Below are 23,280 nucleotides of genomic sequence, written 5' to 3' on the forward strand. Positions count from 1 at the left end.
CCCAGAAGAAGAAACATTCTGGTTCCCACTGCAATGAGATTCTCACCCCCCTGTATGGTGACACGTGTACCTGCAAAGCCAAGCAAAGGGCAAGGTTAGGTACAGGCATGAGCACCCTGCTTGAGGCTGGAATGTGACAGTTTATCCTTTGGATAAACTGAAAATTTGCCTGTAACTTTCACTGGAAGCTTTGATTGCACCAAAAAGCTTCTGTAGCGCTTGGTCTGGACTAGGATAATCTTCCTAAGTCACTCTACTCAAGCCAAAAGGTGCCTGTCACTCATTTCCAAGTGGGCCAAGTCACAGACCAAACTATTTATACACTCCAATTATAAAAATACAACAAAGAGGCAAAAGTTGCCTTTTGTTCTCCTCCAGCTAAATAAATTCTACGAGATAAATGGACTGTAATAACTTAAATGTTTAGCATTATTACACTGGTTCCCTTTTTTTACTATGACATTTATTCCTGATAAACTTGCAACATTTTTTTCCAATTTTCTAATTACTGCCAGTTCTAACACGATAGAAGTTTCCCTTCTTAGAATTTACACCCTTAGGATATTTGTTGCTGTTGGAACCCTTTCCCTTAGAAGAAGAATCAAAGACATATCCAGCTGAACATAAATGAGTTATACACATTGCTGTCAGAATCTGTCTAAGGACTGATTTGTGACTACCATTTCTCTGCTTCTCATTCAGGCAGAAATCATTAGAAAAGATTTAATCGAGGAAGAGTAATGAACTCTTGAGAGAAGTTGTCCAGAAAAATGAGAAAATCACTTGACTTCTGTTGAAAGATGCTGGATTTTTTGAGTTAGAACTTACATTTTTTATTGAGTTAAAATAACCTTAGTTGTCTATTTCAACTGAACTCCTGTCTCCCAGCTATAAGTCAAATTGTAAGCCAGAAGCAAGCCTGCTACTCTTTAGAGATCTCTGTATGCACACAGATATGTATCAATATGTACCTTTAAACTTGTAGATTCGAAAATCTGAGCTGTTTGGGCTCAAATATCAGACTTTTTTTATCTTCAAACTAGCTACAAACTGAAAATCCAGACCAGTCCTGCTGTCAAATGTCAGGATGCCAACAGCAGGACTTGGACATTTGTGACTTTTTCAAAGAAATCAGCCTTAGGAAGATCAACAACCAAAAAGAACAATCTTAACCCCCACAACCCAGTAGGGCAGCCTGGTCTGTCTACAGAAATGCAATTTCTGAAAGGAAATGTAAGAAGAGGGGGAAAAATAGTTGGGGAAATCAAACCCAGATAATGTATCTTCAGGTTATTTCTATTCCGTGCACGAAAAGAATTCCGTTCTCTGTCTCAATATTGTGTTTTCACATCTCCTGGTGTGAATATTGTTCTGGTTCTGTGCCACACTGATCCATTGTCTCTCTAATGAATGCATTAGGGACACTAGCAGAAGACCTGAGGTGAAAAAACCAATGTTTTGTTGCCAGGTTGCTCTGAAGTGCAACCTCCTCCTCATACTGTGTTTCATCATGAAGAAAATTATGTTTCAGGGAAAATACCTTAACTTAAAGCAACCAAAACACACAAATTACACAGCAGTCCAGTGTCAGAGTAGTCGTGGAGATTCTTCAACTCATTCAACAGGTCCCTGCTTTTCATCTCTATACTAAACAAAAGGGGGAAAAGAATTAAAGACTATGTTACACTCAAATATACTGAGGTGGAACCTAAAGCTAAAAAAGCCCTCTAAATTCTACAAAACCCTTTAGAATAAAAGCACAAATATACAAGGTGTTTGATCATTTTTTTATACACTAATTGCACCCTATTCAATAAACACCATGGGCACTTATGTGATTTTGTCTTAAACTGAATTCAAGCCTAGCCTATGTAGGCATTTTATAATGTGCTGCTGAGCACTTAAGTTGTATCTTTAAGCACCCAGGTTCAATTTTTTTCGTGCCATTGCACTAAACACCACAAGGTCTAAAGGATTTGAACAGCTAAATCCTGCTTTCATAAGTGACTGGGCAGCTGGAAGCCCGAGTAGTAAAAGGCACTGAGCAGTTCTTAAAGCCTAAATCACATAGGTACAGACATTAAAACATCCTTAACTCCTCAGATGCAAATGGAGACCTAGCAAAACGTTCAAAGAGCAACTATAGTCCAATTACTTTCAGAAAATTCTTTTGAAGATACAGTTATGTGGTTTTGGCCCCATGTCCCTGATGATGAAACTTAAATTCCTAAATCAGCTCGAAGTCTTAAAAAATGTTTCCTTTCTTTTTTTCTTTGAAACACAATTTATGATAATATTTGGAGGGGATGCTCTAACATAAGAGTCGTTACTTGTTTAAACTTTTAATGTATTGTGTCTCTATGCAGTTGCAGGCAGCTATAGATGAGTAGCAGCAAACTTCCCTTTATCAGAGATTTCAGTGCAATATTTCTTTTGAATGACCTTGTATTTGAATTTCAGTCTCTAAAACAATAATAGTCAAAATGTTTTCAGTATTCTCTTCGCATCCTTTCAAAAGGAAAAGAAATCTCACTCAAGTCAAAATGTTTTTTATTGTCCATTGATCTGTATAACCAAACCCTACAGCAACTAATTTCCCAGATTAAACTAATAAATTAAGATTGCCTCACTAGAATCCTGACTATTGCAAAAACAGGCACTAAAGGGAAGAGATTTACTGAGGTAAAAGAAATCTCCATTTTAGCTGCATGTTCATAGCTCCCTGGATCAGGATGGGCTGGCAGTTATCAGAGTCCAAGATAAAGATATATAATGTTTAGAAATGGCACCTAAGCTATTATTCCAGAAAACAAGCCCAAGAGGGTGTTATTAATCTTGGGTTGTTAGACCAACTAAATTGCTGTCAGTAAATCAGTAATTATTTATGTGGTTTCTTTAAAGCGAGTAACTAAAGGACTAAAATTATTTATCACAGTTGCTCTGCAGAGTAAATTCAATAATTACTTTTATTATAATGTGGTGTATGAGGGTACACTTGCTTGGGAAACTCCTGCTGTCACAGAGTGCACTAGGGTTTATTGTATTCTGTGTTCAGCCCAATATTTGGAGTGAAGGTGTCAGCTACCAACCTGTTAATATGAACTCATATATATATATATATATATATACACCCTGTTAATATGAGCTCAGTTGCTCTTTGCATGAATTGGGCAGAACAGATGTGTATATACAGCTGTGGGTATTCAGTGCACTGCATTCCTTTTGTACAGTGGGTTCATTTTGCATTTGCAGCAGAGCTGCTGAGCTCATGCACTGCCCCACCAAGAAACTCGTGTACAACAAAACCTGATTTACAGCTTTCCCTGTAGCAGTCACCATCACCTACTTTTGTGGTTGCTACCTACATCTTGTAGGTTGGAGCCAGCTCCTAGTCAGAAGGATGGGTTTTCCTTCTCCATTTGCTTCCCACCAGCAGCAGCCAGAACAAAACTGAAGAATCTGTTAATTTGACAAATTTGCCATGTGTAGGATTAAATCCGTAGCTCTTGGACACTGTGAAGAATGAATTGTCCATACTATTCACAGGTTCCCAAGCCAGAGATCTCCGTGCAAGTCAGAGAATTAAAAATAATGTGAAATTCAGCAAGGTTCAATATATCTATTTTTAATGTTATGGCATTTAAAGCAAATCCTACACTTATTAATTTGAACGCATATAAGAAATATGGAAAACTCTGGACTGGCAAAACCTGGAGGTGATAAAAAATAGAATTTTTTTTGGCAGAGGAATTAAATAGACTGTAGTAAGAACCTGTGACTAGAATATGCAATAATTCTGACAGCCAAGATGACCTTTTTTTTTGCAATCACAATACTGTAGCTATTTAATGAAAAGGAAAATCATATCAGAACTGCCATTGCTGGAGGAGTTCTAAACAGGTGTACTGTTCCTGCTGACCCACCTGGATGTCCTCAGGGACTGGGCAGGGAGAGGAGCATCACTCTACCACAGGTCTGTGTAACACAAGATTGACCTGATCCTATTTTTGCAATTTTGTTTAAAAAAGTAACATTTTCTAATTACAAAAGAAGAGCCTGGAGACTGCATAGACATAAAGTAGATCAAGATCCATAATGACACCAATGGAATGTCCAGAATAATATCTAAATTACCAGTAAGAAAGACTTTACAAGAATAGTGAGCTCCTAAGAATAAATGGCTGTACAAAGTATAACATAATAGAGGCTTTAAAGATATGGACAAGCCTTCTTATTCTGAGTTCTGAGACTGTGGAACAATCCCTCTAAACCCTCTAGAAGCTTCAAGTTAAAAGGGCTCCCTCTTGTCCTTCTTTTCAAAGATGCAGTTTACTGCAGTGAAAAGAGGCCAGGAGCTCCCAGGGAGAGTCTACCAGGATCTGGAATTGCTGCAGGAACTAACTCCTGCTTGGATTTTGCTACTCATTGCAAAGAAAGTATTAGAAGGCATTAGTTATGCTCTGCAATCATAAAAGTTGTTTTCCAGCCAGGATTTAGGAAAGCAGCAATATCTTGCAGAAGCCAAGCTGGCACAGTCCTGGGGAAGTCTTCCTAAGGGCCATCTGCATGGAAAGGGGAGGGAGGGAGAATATCATCTGGATCTGATTAAAGATTTTAGATGCAGCAATGAATGAATAATAACCACAACAGAACACAGGAGGTGAACGATTCTGCTCTGTGCAAAATCCTCCGTGTGGTTGTTAAACATTTAAACACTATGTACTTTTCATTTACATTTAAATTAAACTGGAGTCATTCAGTTCTGAGGCAAACACCCATGAAAGTTGTGGAAAGAGTTTGCAGCCCTTCCAAGTGCAAGGTAATCATAGTATTGTCTCGCAGAAGTGCTGCATGTTCCTGGAAATGGCAACCGACTGTGATTTCTTTAGTGCTCTTATTGGGATGCCCTTGCCTCTACTATTTCATTTTGCTCAATGTGAGCATAACCAGATGCTGGGTTTTCGGAACAGAAAAATGATGCTTTAGATGTGTGAAAGCGAAGGGTTGGAAACATGATAAAACCAATTCCCCCAGGAACTGATGAGAGATCAGTTCTTCAGAGATCAGATCTTCAGAGAAACTGAAGAAAAGATAAATGTTACATGTAAAACTGTTGTCACTGAGGCAGCATACAAGCCTCAGGTGCTGGAGTACACCTCAGTCAAAACTGACTCGAATTTGCAATTCATTACAAACTGGGAACTCCAAAGGGGTTAAAAACGGGACAAAAAAGTAGCTTGCTTGTGTTCAAGGCAGCAAGGTCCATTTTCATAGAAGATAAAGCTCCCAAATTGTTCCACATTGAGAATTATGTGAGAAATAATACAGAATCACACAGGAAGGCTTGCAAACACAACCAAAGATTGAGAAATGTTTGGTGCTAAAGTGGAGTAAAGAAGGAATTGAACCCCTGGATTTATTATTGCCTGACTCCTGCTGTGAAGAACAACACTTCCAAGAGAGGTTACCTCAGTTAACTACGAGCATGATTCCTGGCCATCCACAAGGGTCATGGCCCTCTGGAAATGTCCTGCTTAAATGTTAATTCTGATGCTTACACGTGCATTCACTTCATGGTTTCACTGGCTCAAAGAAACAGGAAAGCTTCCAAAGTGGATAACATGGATTTTTACCTGTAATTCCGAGTGGGAGCTGAAACCCGAGGGCTGACTGGCCTGGAGGGACATGTTGCTCTCTGAACCTGAACAAACCTCTTGCCTTTCAGCCACCAGGAAGGAAGAGAAGTTATTTTGTGGACACGTTTAGCACCCAGTCTACATTCCACATGTGTTCACCCTCAGGACTGTAGCTAAATTCAGGGTCATGGCTAAAATCAGATAGCAGAGCAAGAGGAAAGAGGAAAATGTATATAATTACCTGCTATTGTAATGAGCATTTCTGGTTGTAGATCTCATCAAAATTATTATAAATACTGGGGAATATGCATAGCAGAAAACAGGAAGATCAATTGCAAATGATGCCATATCCTACCTGCTGCTGAGAGCAAAGAGCTGCTGTGATCACTGGGTTTGCTTTTACCTTCTAACTCAAGGTCTTAAGATGCACTGAAGCATCTCACATTGGCTCTGGCTATGCAGTTAACTAATTTAACTGACCTTTTATTTTTATTTCTTTGCTGCAAGACCAGCCCCTTTTGTTCCTCTGTGCCACCTCCGAGTACAAATGTTATCATGTCCTAATTTAAATTATTATAACAAATCCATTCCAGGTATAAATTCTGGCAAGATTTCAGACCTTTGCAGAAGGCCAGAACAACACTTATGGTCAAGTTAATTCCCACTTGAACCTGGTGAAGTTTTGAATTGGATTTAACTGAGGAACAGAGTCTGCTACAGCCTCTGTTCAGAGCAGATTGCATAGAATTCTGGGCTGCTGCTGCTGCTGCTGCTTCAGTGAACTCTTCTCTCCTGCTTGTGCACCTGCCCACAGGTGAACAGGCATTCTGGAAGAGAAATCCAGAGGTTTTATGGAAATTTTTATTCAAGTCACATAAGGCAGAAAGATCCAAGCAAGACATAATATCTGAAGGTAGATGTGCTGGATTAGGTAAATTGCATGAACTACTATGATTAGCAAATAAATCCATGCACAATTCAAGGTGTACTTTCAGACAAATAGCCAAGGGCTGTCCATAATCAGCTTCCTGAGTCATTCAGTAAGTTCCAGTCTGATCTGTTCAGAGCTTTCTACAGAGAACATTATCATGTTATCTAAGCAATATTGTTTAGTTTTCAGTCCTAAAGCTATTTTTCTTCCAAATACGGTTCTCACTGCTACAAGGGTTCCCCTCTGTCTCTCCATCTGCAACTGTAGTGTAATAAAATGTATTTTATTTGATCAATATCAACAAACACACTTTTCTATGTACTGGCAAGTAGGAAGGAATGCTATTCCCAGCTGTGTTATTCCCAAATGCAAAGCATCAAACCCATTCATTTTGTATCTCTGATTCTATTGTAAGTTAAATCTATGTATTTCTCAGTCTAAAACCAGAACTAATCTATTTGCATGGGGAGGTACCTATGCAACCAAATGCACATTTTAGCTTAAATGATCAGGAAGTCATCACATTTCCAGGCATGTCAAGAAAGACAGCAAAGAGTTTTTAAACAGAGAAGAAAAGGACATGGATGGAGGAGAGGCAAAGGACCCAGAGAAATGCATGGGAGGGAGAAGATGCAGGGCTGGATGTTGCATGAAGGAAGGAAAGGCCTCACTAGAACTGTGGATGTATATTTGGCAACAAACCCAATTCTCTGCAAGCTCATACAGTGAGGAAAGGCAGGATGCTAAACGCTCAGCATTGTGTAGTAATTTAAGAAGCAAAATTACATTTTTACAAGTTGCCTGACAAGGTAAAAGGACGTTTGTTATCTCTAAAATATGAACTTCCAAGACAAATCAGCCGGGGAAAGAGAGCAACCAAAATCGATTTTCTGATGGAGGGAATGACAATGTGATTATGTTTCAGATCTGGCAATTTTCTTTTCCCACCTTCCATTATCCATAATCCTCCCCTCACCTTCCAAGACAAAGGGAAGCTTTTGATTTTACGAAGATTCATTTTTATACTTGGTCTCTGGTCTAGAAAGGCACCTGCAGCCCTGTCAGACATCACTAATCAGTGCTTTTGTTTTATTTACAAGAAATTTAATACAAAGGTTGAAGGGAGAGCCTGGGAGACTGATGCCCTCCATTTAATGACAAATAGGAACAACATCAGGAATCTCAGCAGAGGCTGCTCCTCACTGATTAAACAACATGCTCCAAGCCCAGCTGAGAGAGCTCATTTGTAAGGGTGAGATGTGAATTCAGCTTTCATGTCCAGTTAGGCTTTGGTGTGTCTACCCAGCCTGAAAGCACAGGCTCCAATTAGATACTTCTATCATCTATCCCAATACTATTATTTCACAACACCACCCTCATTTTTGATCAACCACAGAACAGTTCTGTCTGGGGGTAAATGGATTGTCCTTCTCACGTTTGGAGTATGACTTCGAAATAATATTTGTTGTAGGTAAGAAGTACTATTGGCAGATAGATCTGATAAATGGTCTGAGGAAATAAAAAAGAAGGTTGAAATGTTAAGGATAAGAGGGCTGAACCTGCTAATTAAAATGGGTTTTGATGGATATAATCATTATCTATGAAACAAAGGTGTGTAACGAGGTAAGAACAGGGTGAACAGTATCTGTATCTATCAGTACCTGATAAAGCTGAAGGACTGCTGTAATGGTGGGCTAACACATCTGTAGGCAGCTGATCCCAAGGAACTGAATGGCTTTTGGTTTTCAACATGGTTTTGAACAATTTTAGAGAGAACAGCACTGAAAGTTGAACAAAAAAAATCGTGCATATTCTGCAGATGTTTTTTAAAACCTGTTCTTTAACGTGGAACACAGGTATCTGTGATGATTAAGGCCACTTCAAATCATATTTTTAAATGATATTTGCAATTCAGAATATTTTCCCTTTTCTTCTCTTTTCTCACTCCAGATTACAATAGAAGATATCTCAAACGTGAGATATCCACTGAGAAAAATAATTTATATTCATGGCTACATAATAAAATTTTATCACTCTAATATTATTACCATTAATTTAAAAATTTGCAAGACAAAACACCTTAGTTCAGACTCAATCTGATTTGCACCAGAAGAAACCCTGAAAAACTTACATCACAACAATATGCACATCAGTCTGAATAATACGTTATTTGGTGAAAATACCTTTTTTCACTTGGAAACTCAGTGCCCGACAGGCAAAGCAGTTACTGCACAGCAGTTTCTGTGTGAACACAGAAATACTCACAGTGCCCAGTAAGAGAGCCCCTACTGGAAGATAATGAGCTTGTTACTCTTAATTCCTGCCATCGTGGGTTTTTCTGCAGCCCAGCCAGGAGAAACACTTCGGGATAAAGTGCCTGAGTGTGTATTGCTGAAAACCCAAGAAACCTGAAATCACAACTGTGCAGCTTTATCTAAAGAAACAAGCACAGTGTGTTTTTGAAAGCAGTGGGGGCTGTCCCCTCCAGATTTTCTAGTGTGTTCCAAAAGGTTCCTCTGAATTCTTTAATTTTGGGACAAGAGCTAAGACTGGCTGAGAAGGGTCCCCTCCCTTCCCCACTTCTACCCACCTGCAGGTGTCTGTCAGAACATTTTACTCAGGGAAAAAGTTCTCCTGCCCAACGAAGGGTTCAGTATCTCCTCTTTCTTTTTCCACTAAAACCAAAATGCCTCATCTGCCGGGTTCTCGTTGATGTGGTTTTTCAAATAACGCATCCACACATTAAACACTTTGAAATAATCCAAATGCAGACCCCTTTGGCTCTCTTGTTCTACTTTTCTAATGACTACAGATATTACTAAGGTTGACTTTACTCTCTCTCCTAAGGTCCTAAAGTATGAAACGAAACTCTAATGAAACTGCAAAAAAACAGTTGTCAGGCCTCAAAAATGGAAACCTTGCTGGACCTTGGCTGAAAGTCTGGCATCAGTGTGCTACAAGGTACTGTGGGGAATGCCAGATGATGCCCCTCCTGCCTACTCAGTCTTAACCTTCAGGTCTCCTGCACAGCATTGGATCTGTGCTCTTCCCTTAACAGCAGAAGAGCTCATAATCATGTTAGAAAGTGAGGGCTGAGAAAGCCCATTACAAAGCACAAACCACCATTCACTGCTGCAAATCATCTCTTGGTAACTAATGCAAATGAGTCCCTGAAGATGTATTTACTGAACCAGACAGCTGTACAGGAAAAGAAATGGCAGCCTACAGCTTCTGCCTGTAGGTGATGGGAAAAATGTGTGGCTTTTCATAATTATAGCAGTGCAGGTTTGAAAGAGAGGAGAAAAAACTTCTTTGCTAAGGTTTAAAAGCAGGGATTTTAAACTCTCTCCCATCATGTCACTTGGCAACAAGCCAGGCTAACCAGATAAGATGCAGCTGCTCACCCTCTTACATATCCTAAGTTTCTAAGGATGGAAAAGTCATGTCTTGCTGGAAATAAACTTGACAACATTAATCTTAATAAAATACATAAGGACTGAGTACTAACGAGTTGCATATCTCATTGTTTTAACAGCAATATAAGGGTCATTAATTATTTTCATTTATCTTTTAAAAGTGCTTTTCAACTTCTTGGCCTCCGAAGTGTTTCATAATCACTGATGGTGATTCTGATTTTATGAAGCACTTGAACTAATGCTCAGCTTTGGGGGCATTTCAGCTCACCTGAATTGGGCACAGTCATATTGCACATGGTTAATTTGCACTGAGGCTGATGCTCTGCTGGATTAGATCAAAATCCTTCAGTGCTTGAGATCATCTGACTACTGCTAAGATGGTGAACAGGATAAAGAGGATGTGGGGAAAGAATGGAAACTGGATGATGCACAAAACTGGCTCTGGATGATGTACAAAACTGGCTCATGCTCCGTATTTCTCAGCTGAGGTTTCACCAGATTTTTTCCTTATGAACTTCCTATAGAAATTCCCACATCTCTGAGCCTGTTTTTTGCAGGAACCTGGCAAGATGAGCAGCTTAATGCATGGCCTCTGACATGCCTGTGTCAAACAGTGTAGAAAGCTTTTAGGCTCAGACAATTTAGAAGAACAAATAAAACATGTAACCAATACACAATGTCTAAGCTCATTTGGAGAGTAAAACACAAAAACAATTATTTGATGCAAATATTTAATGTTCTTAACACTTCCTTGCCAGCTTCCAACATTTATTTGCTCTTTTTTTTTTTTCCCCTCATCAACTCTTCGCTTCAGCAAATGCCAGAAACCAGCTGTGGATCACGGTTACATCAAATTATTTTTCTGAGTAAACACTGGGTCAATCCATTTTCCAAACATGTCAACAGAAATCTTTCACATTTCTTTTAGAGGGTATGAGACTGATTCCAAAGCAATTATGACAATGATGCTCCAACTGTATCTCATATTTTTCTTTATATTTTTAGCAGCAGTTTGACTGCAAAAGTCTGAAAAATCCCCAAGGCAACTTCAAATACTCCTCTTCTGACCTTATTTTGCCAAACTTAATTAAAAACAGAAAGCAAACTGTACTTATCTCCATACTGCTTTTTGTTCCTGCTATGTACTCACTTAAGGACAAAAGGAAGTTGATGTTTTCAGTCATAACTCCCAACTCCCTTCATCAACAAGTGCTTCAAAGTCTAGCAGCTGGTTTGAGGGTGGATTCAGAATGAATGATAAAGGCTGTGTGTCATCTGCAGTTTTACAGCAGCCTTGTCTGCTGGTTTTTAAGTTAAATTGTGGAGATTCATTCTCTGCACCACCTCTGTAACCAGTCTTCCTCTCCTTTCCCCCAGTTGTTCCCATTCAAACCCATTGCAACTCTCCTGACTTCACTAGCAGTAAAAAAAAATGGGCTTTTAGTTTCTAGGATGGTAACACTGGAAACCCCAGTCTCTGAACGTAGCAGGTGGTAAATAATTTCTGAGTGCTTGGGTGAGAAGTTTTGCTCGTGAAAACTAAGGGGGGACACCCAGAGGAAACCTGAAGATGTTTTTTTTTGCCCATGGACATCTCCAAGGCAGATGTCCAAATCTGGCACACTGAACCACACAGATGGCAGGCAGGGCCTGAAGGTGCAAGGAGTTGTTTCTTTGCTAATGCACATCTGGACATCGAATTGTGCTCTTATCTATAATCTAAGAAATGTCTTCTCAGGCAGGGGAAACCAGAGCTGCTCACTGTAGGAGTAATTGGTATGCTTTTGAAAGGAAAAAAAAACACAACCCATTTAAAATATAATTTCAGCTATCTTCTAGCTCTGGCCTCGGGGAAAGAACATTCTAAGACTTACATGTAATTTTCCCTTATTTTGAAGAATGCTTCATTTTGGTTTCAAAATTATTTGCAGCCCACATTAATCTGGTGGGCTCTCAGTTTTATTGCTAAAGTGTAGTTACATCAGAAATAGCCAGGAAACCACATTTTGTATGTTCCAGCAAAAAGAAATGGATGGAAAGTTTCCTTAAGTTCCCTTAAGCTCCATTTCGCCTATTTTCAGATTTTGATTCAGCTTTATGAGCACTTAATTTATTTTTTACTGTTGTTTAATCAGTGTAATAACTATCTGCCACCCTTTGCAGCCTTTTGTCCATATATTAAACTTTTGAAGTCCAGTTTAATCCACTGTAAACCTGGCTACCTTGACACTTCAGGCTCCTGTTGACACACCTTGTTCCATTATCATGAAAATTTTATACAGAGTAAATAGTTGCAGTTTGTAGCTGCAGTTATGACTGTCACAAGGCCATCCTATACAACATCTTCAGCACAGGAAAAAGGAGGGGGAAAAGCCTAGTCCAAACATAATTAAGGTAGATTGATGAATATATTCTGTCCTTGTACATCCAAGCCACCTTTCTTACTGCAGCTCAGTATTTGGCAAGCAGAGTATACTTAGCTGAGAAAACAGAGTATTAAACCACAGAGTATTGTGTTTTCATGCCATTTTTTACAATAAATTCTCTAATAGCATATTTGAATTATGGTGGAGTAGGTGCTTCAACTGCAAAAGTCCACGACAATACTCCTGTTTGGGGGGATGGTCTCCACATTCTGCCTGAGTTGAGCCCCCCTCTGAACCAGGACATGGAAGAACACACCTGAATTAAAACCCCTGCCATGCAGAAATCAGGATATGAAGTCGAGGGAAAGAAGCCAATGTTTGTTATCTTATCCTCCAAAGATTTGCCAGGGACTCCCACAAGGGAAAAAACTCCTGCTGGCACTGACAACTCAGGTGACCTGTTCAGGTGTGAACCCCTGCACTGCCACACCTTTACAATCAGGTGATGTGAAGCCAACCAGGGAGCCTGGAGATAAAATTGTTCAGGAACAATTGTCCCTCAGTGAAAACTGCTAAAGGCAGACAAGCCCTGAGGTGTAGGAATAGTTAGAGAAGGGATTGCCCTGATGCAAAATCTGCTCTGAGTTTTGTATTATTTGTATTTATATCCCCACGACACTCTGAGAGTCTGAAGGTACATCCTTGTAACTGCAGTACCATAAGACCATCCTCTGAAGAAAGTACAGAAAATTATAATACCTATTATGATTTATATGACAAAACCAGAAAAATGCCTGGGGTAAGGATTATCCTTCTCTAATGGGTAGGAACTGGCCTCTCCTACATTATTCTTGGTGAGAACGGGAGAACTACTCAAAGCATTGCTTTCTAAATGAAGTCTTCTAGCACACAAAACTTTATTTTAAAAATATACAGCCAAATTTCTCACCTTTATCCATTTGGGACTAAACTCCTTATTGCTTCTTTAGAAACGTTTAGAATACAGCTGTCTTGTACACAAAATCCTCTTCTCACTATGTTGGCAGTTTAAGAGGATCAGGAAAAAGCAACAAATAATTTACTCCCACCTTAATGTTCCTTTAAATGGTCAGAAAAAGAGTTGCAGTGCAAACTGCAGTCAGATCTATTGCTACTACCCAGCAGCACATCATGAAAGGAGGCATAGCTAAGACTAAAAATAATAATCATAAAAATCATCCACGGAAAAGAATCCATCTAAAGTTGTTATTCAGTGGCTGGCACAGAAAATGCATCCTCTACCTGAGACTAGTAATGAGTCATCTAAGCAACTTGAAATGAAAAGCATATCGGAGGGATATTAAAAAAAAAGAATTTAGAATCCAAAAATAAATAAATATGATGATTCCAGGCAGGTAAATACTTCAGGAGACTACTGAAAAAGATAGGATTAATATCATTCTTATCTCTAAAGCAGAGAAGTTAAAAGTACATCTGGCAATCTGTTGGTATCATTGGTATAAAAATTCATGCTAAATGTCAGACAGAGGATTCAAAATGGAGTTTGGTTTTTTTTTTTTCCTTTTTTCCCCAGATAAAGAAGGTCTGAAAATAAACAAGAATAACTCAGTGTGTGAAAACATTGACTGGCAGAAAGGTGAAAACACAAAATAGAATTCAAGTCTCCCTGAAAAACATATCTCTGTGCAGGCTTCATTTCACACAGTTTCAGAAATTAAGATTAAGGCGTGGGATGCAGGGTCATGGCATTCTGGGTGCTTTGAAGCAATATATTGAATTACATTGTAGGTCAGATTCCTCCGGAGACAAGAGATGAAATCATCTTCAAAAACTAGAAAGGACGTCTGAGAAATGCAGGCTAAAGAAATCACAACTTAAATAGGGGGGAAAAAATGTAAAGGTAAAGAGAAGAGACTGTTGGAGAATATTAATGTGTCCATTCTACAGCCCCCAGGACTGTGCCAGGGGAGGGAAAGCAATGCTAATGGCTAATGGAGAAGTGTGAGCCCTAAGTCCTGCAAATTGCAGGAGGTGTAGCCAGAAGATCCTGACTTATTCCACCAGGGAGTTAGGGTGTATCAGTTAATCCCAAAACCAAGTCCAGACCCAGACCTCCAGGCTTCTATCGCACAGCTCTAGGTTCAGGACAATTCTTATATTGATACCCAATCATAGGAAAATTAATCAAGACAATGAGAATAATTAATAACTGAGAGAACAGAGCTGCCTTTCTGAGACTGCAGAACATTTAAATTCAGAGAAGAGAAGGATTCCCAGATGGTGAAATATCAAGGAAAATTGCTCTGCCTGCAGGGAAAAAAAAGAGGATGAACAATATGTCAAACAATGGCTTTCCTAAAAGCACAATTCTAATTAGAGCAGAAAGCAGGGTGGGGCACGAAGTGAGAGATTTGCTGATGTATTATCTGCTACAGATCCATCTCAATGCACTGGTGGATGTGAGGTGTGACAGCACACACCCAGTGCACACACAGGAGGAAATCTTGGTCCTCTCTGGGACTCCTGGGGAGTGGGAACACCCAAGTATTTGCTCAGTCTGGGCAAAGCCCTTTCTGCCACAATCCGAGGTGGGGAAGTGCAGCCAACTCTGGGACACTGCAGGAGGTCTTTGCAGAAGGAATGGTGGCTTCAGCCAGCTGTCATGCCAGGAGAGAGACAGGAGGGAATGAGGGATGGGTGACCAAGAAAGGCAGGAGGCCTCCATGTCCTGAAGTCTTCTGGATCAGAGAGATAACTTCAGGAAAGATCTAAACCTAATACTGGGCTCAATAAAAGAGTGAAACCCTACAGCTGATTTAAGAGTAGCTGAGGCTACGTGATGTCAGGCTCCCTTCAGGCCTAGAAATCTGTGAGGGAATAATAAATTCAGCAAAACGTAGTAATGGCAGAGAAAGACTCATATTGAGAGTTTTGGCCATGAGAACTGAAGCTGGGAACAATCACTTAACAATCTGACACAGGAAACTGGTAAAATGGGGAGAGAGGTTGAAAATTATGGGAAGAGACAACAGAGAAAGATCAACATGCCATGGGCTTCTAATATTTGATGGGTCAGAAAGGTCATTTTTTTGAGGGAGAGTCAAGAACTACTGATTTACAAATGAGAGACAGTGAGAGTGAAAGATTTCTGGTTTTTTTTTATCAGTCTTCAATTTTTGCAAGGCATTTTTTGAACGACCATTTTTGCTGTCATAAGGTAGATCACTTCACAGGCTTAGGGCCAGACTGGCAAATCTCTGGGTACCTAGAGGTGAACATGCCTGTCTGTCTGGGTTTGCAGAAGCTCCTGAGCAAGTCAGGTAGACAGAATGTCAATGAGGAGTGAGATATCTGCTAACACCCTTTGGCACTTGGCAAAGTTTGAATTTCACCCCCAAATCTGGATGTTTCATGTTATTTTGAGCTCTGCGAGATATACAGCTGCTTTGTGCAGCAGGAGCAGCCTGAAAGAGTTCCTACAATGCAGATAAATCTGGTTCATTTGATAAAACTTATGGTAGTCAAGGGCCCTGAAAGGTTTCAACATCTAGAACACATAAGCTTTTGCAACAGGTGGGTGAAGTCTCAGTGGGAAAACTGGTAACAGTGACAATGCAACAAAAAAGAGAATATGTTCATTTGTCCATATACTGCTAATATTCCAGATAAATCTGTTTAAACACAGATATGTCATCCTAGCTCACTCCTAGACCTCCATCCAAAATCATTAAAAACTGATTATTTGTATTGTAACTAATTAACTATATCCTCTAAGATGTCCTTATATGCATTAAGATTCTATTGTAGCTGTACAGAATATATATGTATCTATCTATGACATACAGTGGTAATTTATTGGATGTAGCTAACATCCTAAAATAACAATTTCTGCAGAAGGGCTTCTAATCAAGATCAAAATCCATGCACTTGAGGTACCCTTGAGGAATTCAATGTGCTTCTCGTACTAATGTGTTTTTTTTTTTTCTGTGAAGTTAATGCAATAATTTTCACATCATTTTAATGTGTTGGTGCTGTTCATTAAAACAGAGATAAAGTTGCCAGATGATAGCATGCTATTAAGTCTAAAAAAAAAATGAAGAAAAGGAATTAACTATTTTGACACTAACTAGGCATAATTAATGGCTATCAGAAGTGGATTTCCAAATAACAGTACACAGCTTGTTGACAACAGGAGAAGAAATTCCATGAGAGCAAATGTGTCAAATTACATTTGAAGCTCTGTAGAGATTTATGTGAAAAAAATCTGAAATTCCAGCTCTTGGGATTGCCCAAGATCTATGTATATATATGAACTGATATATCAACCAGCTCTTAAAGGCTGCTAAGCAACTGGGAGAAGAAAAAAAAAAACATAGGTAATTCTCATTATCTGAAAAAGAACAGGGCAAAACTTTTTTCAAAAAGACTTTTTGATGTACTTGCTAAAAGCCAGTGATACCTACAGCAAAGCCCAATAGGTGTGTTTCTCAGCTACTATATTTAGAGGGGAAAAAAAAAAAAGTGATATGATTGTTCTCCAGCCAGAAGTAAATATCAAGAGAACTCATTGGGGGGTGGTTGGATGGGGCAGTGCCAGTACTTACTGGAGAGAGAAAAGAAACAAGTCTTTCTGATTTGGTTTCAGGCCTGAAGTGTCTGTGACACCAAAGCCTGATTGCTCCTCTGTAATTTTTAGGGCAGCAGGCAACTGTAGGCACACAGATCATGTAATCAGTCAGTGAAGCCAGATTCTAATTACACATTTAAACACAAATATAAAAAAACCTCCAAATTTCTACCAATTTCATAGCTTTTTTCCCTGCTTATATTGTAAAATATATGTAAAAATGAGCCCAGTGAAGGTTTCTGTGACTGGGTTACTGTCAGTGGCTAATAAGGAGAAGCCAAGATTCAAGCCCCTTACCATCAAATGTATCATCAGTGAATTATTCTATCTGCCAAGATGACAGAAAATTAGCAATGCTGTCATGCACATGGATGATTTTCTTGCAGAAATTCACTTAAACTGAGCATTTCTTTGTTTCAAGTTTTGTGGGCCCTGTACACAAGGACAAAAAGCCAATGTCAGGACACAGATAATGAACCTGGATCTCAGAGCACAGGGCATTAATAGAGGAAATTGTGCAAGATACTCGAACTCAATGGCTTTATGCATCTGCTTGAAAATTAATGTATGGACCATGAGTCTGCAATTTCTACCAGCTACTCAGTTCCAGAAAAAAAATCTCCTGCTCTTTAGTTGCCAAATTCTGTATCAGCTTGCATGGCTGGAGTAATGAGCAGCACAGATATTGTTAATGTGTCTTTTCAGCTCCACTTCCATGGTACATGATTTTAGTATTTCTCTTTAGAAAGAAACATTAAAATATTAAAATATTTCTTCTTAATTTTTTTTTTTTAAGTACAATAATCCGTCTCATACCTATTTATCCTTGTGATTATTCTCCTTGTCAGGTATTTGTACATTTTAACCTTTTGTAGGAGTGAAAGAATAAACTTTGATAAAAGAGAGCATGAATAAACACCCTTTTGTGCCTGGCTTTCTCTAATCCACACTTTGTTCCCTCTTTTAAGCAAGGCCCCACACAAGACTCAGCTAATCAGAGGATGAACTTAAAAGAAAGTGACAAATAAATGACATTAAACTGTGAAGCAGCCAACACCTTTTCCAGAAAGCAAATGTGAAATTTCAGCCCCAGTTGAAGCTCCCAGAAAAACTCTCCTCGATTTCAGGATGATTAAATTCCTCATGAATGTGAGGCCTCTGTGGTCTATCACTATCTTCTAAGGAAGGAAGGTCCAGCACACACCTACAGAGCCCTGTTTTCCCAGCATATGCAGCATTATGACTTTCTCTAAGGATCCTCGGATTTTATTGGTAAATAGTTTTAAAATGTGCCTCCTGATCTCCACTTCTCGTGGCATTTAATTTCTCCACAAAGCATTTTTAATGGTTTGCAAAAATGTTCCTTCATAAAATGATATAGGAGAGGAAATAAAGGTATTGCTTCCTGGAGAGCAAGAGATCTTGGGGGGGAGTGAGGAAAAAAAAAACCAACCAAGGAAAAACCACTAACAACCATTAAAAAGAAGTAATCATTAAATCTTTCCATGTCTCCCAGCAACACATTTGATTCCATGGGTCACTAAATTAAACCTGTGATAACCAAAATCAACTTTTTGTGCAAAAAGACGAGAAAAGAAAGTTCAAAGCTCTCTGAGACATCAGGTTGGTTAATCACCCAGAGAAAACAGATGTCCAAACTACCTATTGTACCATATGTGAGGAGCCACTCACTTTCTTTCCTGTAATTGAGACATGACTTCAGAGTTATAAAGACTATCTACTCTTCACCAGAGGGGCCTGGCTAATTATTGGAAATATTCAAGCTGGTAATATTAATGAATCCAAAGCTGCCTGGAACTCCAGTGGCCCCAGGCCAAGTGACAACTTGCTCCAGATGTTTGGTGAATTGCTGCAGGAACCCATTTCTTTCAATGAAGCTCTGGGGCTTCTCTTACTGATCTTTGCAAAAGAAATTTTTAACGAAAACAAAACTCTTTTTCTATCCTTTTGCAGGCCAAACACCCCTGCCTCTTGAGGAGAGAGAAAATGCTGAGCTGATTCCGAAAGGTGGACATTTTTATAGGGAAAGAGACACTTTCACCTATCTTTTAGTACCAATTACTCACATCCAGCTGATTGTTATAGGTTTGCTTCCAAGAGGATGGATTATTACTAAATGATTTATACAGAAGCACTGTTAGAAATGAATACTTATTCTAAATTAAATTGAACAAGAAGGATAGGCCTATATCTCAGCACCACAGGGGATCTGAGATCACTTCCCACTCTCCCACACATCAATCTGTGCAAGGAATTAAACTCTTCTGTAGCCCACTGCACTGTGGCACAGCAAGGGGAACAAGTCTCTTTTTTTCTCAGTTAATTTTTTGCTCTTTACACAGGAACTGTAAGTGCTTTTGGGGTGGTGATAGGCATAAACAATTCCTAGGAGAGCTGTCTTTGAAAAAAAATCGTGGCCATCACAACCTAATAAGTAACATCATCAAGCAACAAACCTGCAGACACTTGGAGAGACCAAGAACACCTCACCAGAAACAAGTTTTGATACAGGTTCTGCAATGATGAAATTCCCTCTGGAAAGCATGAGGAGAAAATAGTGTTATAGCTGCTGCAGCTGATAAGCCCTTTTACCACGAGACAAATGAAAACATATAGGAGCTGAGTCTCCAGAAATCTCTATGACATTCTCTGAGCCATCAAGACTAAATGTAAGAGCTGATCCTCAGAACACAGAAACACTGTGCCTGTATTAATGCTGATTGTTAAAAGTTGGTTTTTCAATCTGTGTGCAATTCAGCTCAATTCCTGGGAAGCATCTGGTTGGCATCACTTTGTATCAGCTGAGAGCATGAAGATCATTAATGGGGGATTCTTCCACAGGCAAAATACTCTCCTCTGACATCAAAAGATTACCCCAGCTTCCTGTTCCAATCCTGATTTACATGGATGCTTGTTAATATTGTACTAGTAACACCCCAAATTCAAGAGTTATTTGCATTTAAATATAGTATTATGAACATTGTATAAGGTTTCATTATTATATCAACATTATATCAGTAGTACCCTACTCTGAAAATAGAGCAAAGGAAACAGCTCTCAAAGGTGAAGGCTGAAGGAATGAGTCAAAAGAAAAAAATATTGGTAATTTTGGAGTATGTAACTTCTGGAGTCAGTATAATGAATACACATTACTTGAAATCCAGGGATTTTGATCAGCTGATCATGTGGTTCTATATAATTATGAATCAGAATCCTTCTCCTTCTGTGGAGAAAAATCATATTATTGAAAATGTCATCTAGTCTGCAGTGTGATCGGGTCTCTCCCAGAAGGTAACTCGCAGTCTCAGGTGAATTCTCTAAATTAATTTCTTTGCAGATTTGTCCTTTCACCAGAAGACAAATAGTTCTGTTGGTCTCCCAAGGAACTTGAGTGCAGTCCCACTGTCCCTGCTCCACTCAAACACACAGACAGGCCTGTACTTAATCCCAGCAGTAATCCCATGTGATCCAGCATGAGCAGAAGTCTCTGGGGAGCTGGGATCTACATTTTACTCCAGTCAATCACATAAAGTCAAACCAAAAAGAACATCTGACAAAAACACACCTCTTCATTAAAGAGGCTTCTAAGTGTTGTTCTTGTTTTAAATGACACTTCTATTTCTTGTTCTCTCTGCATTTACCAAATCATTTCATTTAATTCTTATACATAATAAGAGCCTGTGGCTCTGGCTCGAACTTTGACATTGACTTTATGAGTTCTTAAGCACTAAATTCTTCATAAATTGAGTTTCACATCTGGAATTTGAACATAGATTAGTCAATGTTAGCTCATCTTCTGCTGTAAAAATAAATATACCTCAGCACTGAGTACAAACAAGTTGAATTAGACAGCATTATTCAGGGAGAATAATGCTGCTTTAGTAGATCTTACAAAGGATTTAAAATATGGCATATTTAGGAAAAAAAATCCACTTTATATCTGTAATACATTACACTTACTGAAATTTGTATCTTTTTAGTCAGTGTTGAGCGCTGTTAATTACTTTTCTTTAGAATGGAAAGAAGAAATTCTAATAAATTCACACCTTTATTGTGTGAAAGACAATGCCAGTTAAGATGTCAGTGTTCTCTGACTCTTCAAAGAAAGATCTTAAGACATCCTTAAAGCAGGATCTTAAGACATTCAGTTGGTTGTTGAAGATAATTAATATTTTCCTGTTACTGTTGCACTAGGGACCAGAGCAGTCTGAGTTAAAACATTCTGCTATGGGCTGCAGAGGTGGATGAACCACAAGAATTTCTTCATGTCAGTTTTCATTGCTCATTTGTGGTCTATAAATGTGGATAAAAGTCTATCCTCCTTTCAAATATAGTTTGAGATCTGGGTTCTTAAAATTTCACTATGTGTCACTATGAGCTGAAAAGAACCATCTGACTTGATAATCACCCTCGTAAAATGGATTTAAAAAATGATAAAAATACAGTCAATTCAGAGAGTGACATCCCAGATAAACCATTAAAAACTTTCATCTTTTCATCTTCCCAAAGATCACCTTCTCAACTCCTGAATCCCCTCAATGACTTTCTTAATAACTCGATTCTCCAACCGGTTTCTGGTCTTTGTCAGTGTAAAAATCTGAATCTGCTTTGATTTGAGGTTCAATCCTTCACATACTGAGTGGGACTGAGGAGGCAGGATATCCATAAATGCCATTACAATGTATAATACAGAAGTGAAAAAGAGCCAAAATTGCCTTAGCATTTCTCTGCAGCTCCCTATGCAGCTTTAGCAGTTAATTGAACCTACTGTGGTTCTTTTTTCATTTATAAAACTCTGAAATACGTGGTGTGCCTTGTTTCTGCCTTCACATAAATCTGTGGATGAGTTACAGTGGTGTACTACCTTTAAAATCCATTTTTTTACGTAGTGTAAACGCAAAGTGTACAATTTTTTGCTCTTTTTGAGGAAACTGGGCCACAGAGAGGAGACAAGATCCTCCCATCAGTGCCAACTTGGCCAGCACATGCCTTTAAACACTGAGGCTCCAGGTGCCACTGCCATGGTCAGTGGCTTCTGCAGGGGTTTGGTGCTGGATACAGCTCAGGCTTCAAAATGGGAGTGAGTCCCATGGGAAAGCAGTTGGAAAAAAAAAAAAAAAAAAAACAACAAACCACAGCAAAACTGGCAGGAGAAAACTTACAGATGCTGTCTACAGCTGCCAGTCTGCTACAAGCTGGACTCTGGTCAAGTTGGAGTTTGTCACTGAACAACTGGAAATAGGAAAACTGTATTTTTCAGATGAAAAAGATAAGACAAGATTAATGTTTTTCTGAAAATTGGGAAGAAAACAACATTATTTGTTTTGTTAGCTCAGTCTACCCTATTTGCATTTTCTCATGCACTTGGTTTCCTCCAAGAAAATAAAAAGTCTGCTGCAGAAGTTAGGGCAAGAGGCTGAAACAAGATAATATTGGAAAGAAAAGCGTCTCACCATCTGTCCATTGTGGTTTTTTTCCTACACATCATGCAGAAGCAGAGGTCAGTTTTGGAGCGTGGATATTTTGATCCTGAGAGGTTCAGAGTTTAATTCAAAGTTATCTTTGTCTATGGAAAAAATAGCAGATGCTCTGCTAAGTGATAGCAGTATCCTGGAGAACACATTCAGAGCAGGCACCACAAAGATAATTTAACTAAGATGTCATTCACGCTGTACTGAAGAGTGAATGAGAGCCAAAACAAACTAGTTCCAAAGACCACAATTTAGGTGGAGATAAATTCAACCAGAATGGGTTCTGTTGTCCAGGAAATACTGGATTTATTTTCTCCCTCAAGTAGCATATGCACCATTTTTTTTGCTACAAATCACACCCTCAGATAACTCTTCTCATGCTACTGCACGACACTGCCATGGACAAACCCATTCTGAGAAGGGTTAATCTGGCTTAATCAGTCACAAACCATTTTTGTAATAAAAATTTCCCATCTTAAAAGTTTGCACTTCTTTCTCCTCTTTTTTTCCCTCCACAAAGTCAATAGTTCTGATTTTCTAAAAGATGAAAGTAAAGTGTCCATTATGCCTGAGAAAAGACAATATTTCTGCTCTGTGATGTTCTGTTACTGTGATAATTGTCTGCCCACTAGCAGTGAACCTTGTCATTTGGATTGTGAAACTCTATAAACAGCCTTCCAAATGAAGAAAAACTCCTGTGTCCTAATCACACACTGCATCCTGGTGTGCACTATAAACCATGAATAATGCTCAGCAGTCAGTCCCCAGTCCTTTCTCTCTCAGCCAAGCTCTAAATATGAGATCACACAAGA

This window comes from Pipra filicauda, unplaced genomic scaffold (assembly GCF_003945595.2).
Source record: "Pipra filicauda isolate LSUMZ 115617 unplaced genomic scaffold, ASM394559v2 scaffold14_size4853619_pilon, whole genome shotgun sequence".
NCBI classification, from domain to species: domain Eukaryota; kingdom Metazoa; phylum Chordata; class Aves; order Passeriformes; family Pipridae; genus Pipra; species Pipra filicauda.